Below are 3307 nucleotides of genomic sequence, written 5' to 3' on the forward strand. Positions count from 1 at the left end.
GTGGTATTGTTTCTGGCAGGACATAGTGGGCCACCACTTGAAATAGCATCTTATCTCATCACAGCCTGCATAAAAGCATGCCGCAAGCAGTGTGCTCTGAGCGTATTGTGGTATCTTGGAATGACTGTTTGCCTCCCAGCACCAAGTGAAAAGGGTTCTCCAGGAACACGCTGTTTTCTTCCTAATCTCTGCCAAATCCCCACCCATTTTTCTACTGTTAATATTTCCTTTGGAGGAAAGCAGGCATTTTAAGATTTCATTTCCAAACAACTTGTTTAATCAAGCAWCAAGAGAGAAAAAAAGCTTTTTTCCACTTACAAAATAATTTGTGTCAAAGGAGCAGTGATTTACAAAATAAATACCATCATGATAAACTAAATTAAAACCCAGTAAAGATGATGATACTGTTCTATCCAGCTTCAGCAACCATTTTGCAGCTGCAAGGCAGCCGATCAATATTGCATTTCACCTCAGAAAAGATTACCATTCATCTCTGAAAATCAATAAAACTTGACCTGTTCAGTAATTAAACTTGTAACTATAGCAACTTTGTGAACACTCAGCAAACGTAAGCATCTGTCAGCTCATTCAGCAAAGGTCTCTCGGAGATGGAGTAAAATTGGTGTTACGATCACTTTGGTTCTTTTCACTGTGCTGAATTCATTATTTAGCATTATAGAAAAAAGGAGTTAGAAAAGCAGAAAACAAAGGAAAAATGATGAGAATGCGTCATTTGCAAAGTTTTACCTGTGACAGATACCTGTCTCTCAGCAGGGATCTACCACAACAGGACAAGCATATCTCAAAGTTCCTGAATGCTCAGGCAGACGACTCCACATCCTTCGACCATGCAGCATGTTAGAGGATTCCTGTGGACGAGTCATTTAGAATTGCTGATACCTTGATTTTACATGGTGCCGTGTTCTTTGAAACCAGTGCTGTAGTGCTGTGCAGCTGCAGTGATCAGTGAAACCAAAATCATCAGCTTCTCCCTTTAAGAAATGATAAAATACACAAAAGCCACCTATGCTAGTTTATAGGCTATCCCTCCTCAACTACCAAAGTTAATCCCTGCCCTCTATGTGGATTGAGTGCAGATTTCACAATAATGCTATTTACTCCATACTGAAGAAATGTAAAAATAGAAGTGCCAGGGATGTAATGTTAATTTGCTAGCAACTGTTAACAAACATCAACTTAAATCATTGCACAGAAAAGCATGACAATTCTCTGAAAAGAAATGCAACGTAGTCCAGTATTAGAAAGCTTAGTTAATTTTTTCAATCAAATTCATTGACTGTTTCATATCTCTGGAAATAAAAGTTCTCCTGGCTCAGGTGTGGCACAGCCTAGTAGAGGTGCAGATCAAGGCTGGGGGCAATCACGGTGTCCAGAGAATCAGCAAAATACGTACATTACCATGAGAGAACCTTCTCCATTTAAAGAGAATTCAGCTGCATGTTTTACTTGTCTCTGAACATTTTTTTTTTTTAATACTAAATTGGTATTAAACCAAGTAAAACAGTCAGAACACTACCAACATGACTCAAGGCTCATGATTCTTTTGTAGCTTGATTTTGTATTTATAAAAATTCGTGATATTAAGACTCGCAGTCCCCTCTTGCTGGGAATTAGTGGGTCTGCAAAGCAACTCAGAACTACACTACAGTACAAATGATATTTAATTAGGATYTCTCTTGTCTTATCCATATCTTTCTTAAGCAGGTTAAGCAGAAAATAAAACCAGAATTATTTCATCCAGTGAGGAAACAATTATCGTGTCTGTGAAACAGTGATTGAGTTCAAGCACATCTTCCTCTCGCTTCCAGAGCRGGAAGCTGGCTCATCTCCCACGAGGGCAGCGATGCCATCCCATAGACGGCCTGTTGTCACAGAAGCTCTATCATCAGGACCACAAGCGACTGGAAGAAAGCCAAGGTTAAAAGGAGACCAACAGAACTCAAGCAGCAGCAGGAGAGCTGAAAGACTGGCACATTTTAAAGCAAGCAGACTCGTTATCTATAAGCAGGAAACCGCAGGGTCCACAGGCTGTAACCTGGCAATAATCAGAGGTGGCGCCCGTGGCACGGGGATGTTCCAGCAGAGCCCCACGACGTGCTGCAGGAGCCAGATCACAGGTAAGCATCAGTGCAGTGAGGGGATGCTTTAAGGTAGAAGCAAGCAGGATGTTTAGGTAGGAAAATTAGGCCAGGAATATGCTTTTTGGAAGCAGCTGAGAAAAAAAAAAAAAGATATATCTATAAAGAAAGTAGGCAAATGGGAAATCAAAGAGGCCAGCAGGCATTCACACTGAAACATCACTGGCAACAAAGATGCATCAAAGCTTTGCTCCTCTTCATTAAGCCACTGAAAGAACGAAAAAGGAAGTCTTGCCCTTCTGCATTTTAGCTGCTGTGCATTTTAGCATGCCTACAAACTCTTCAGAGATATTACAGAAACTCCTGATGCATCCGCTGATGAAGTTACTGCTCCAGAGTAGCTAGAGTGTGATCAGTAAAAAGAAACCTAACCAACCAACCTGCCTCCCACCACCACACACAGAGACCGACTTTCACGTCAGAGCCAGTAGCAGCATAGTAATCTTGAAACTATATAGAAAACAGCTGCAGAGACAAATGATCTATTATAAAGACTGACATCCTGGAAGGATGTTAATTTGAATTAACCATCAGTTTTTATACAGCAAATAGTCTCTTCTATAGGCATGAAGTTCAAGACAGGATTAGGGGAGAATTTGCAATGTAAAGAATATTAGCACTACAGTCATGTTTTAAGCGTACTGCTATACATTAAAAAAAAAAAAAGTAATAACGAAACAGGACGTGGAAGTATTATCAAGCTAGATGACTTGAATAAAACCAAGAAGATCAGAGCTGCAGAGGAGACAAAGTTCACAAGGGACTTAATAAAAACATCCATGATTATGGATGAAAAGACAGAAGTGGCAAAAAATTTATTTGGAAAAAGGGGTCTTATAACTACATAGCATTCTTTGTCTTGTATCCGTGTTGACAAATAGCCTTGACACATGCCATTTCTCATTGAAATTCTCATTAAGATGGTAGTCCCAGAGACTCCATGTAATTCCAGTTAATGTTACTGCAACAAGCTCCAATAGAGATTCTGATATTAAATTACCCTCCACCCTTCAACTTTCTCATTTCTTCACTGGAATTTATAATTCTAATAACCTCAGAGCACATCTAGCAGTTTCAACCTGGCTGCTACAATTTTAGTGATGACATACAGAAAGTAGTATGGAAATAAATGAGACCTGAATTTGAAA

This window comes from Rhea americana, unplaced genomic scaffold (genome assembly GCF_003343005.1).
Source record: "Rhea americana isolate MKP2758 unplaced genomic scaffold, rheAme1 scaffold_104, whole genome shotgun sequence".
In the NCBI taxonomy this organism is placed as follows: domain Eukaryota; kingdom Metazoa; phylum Chordata; class Aves; order Rheiformes; family Rheidae; genus Rhea; species Rhea americana.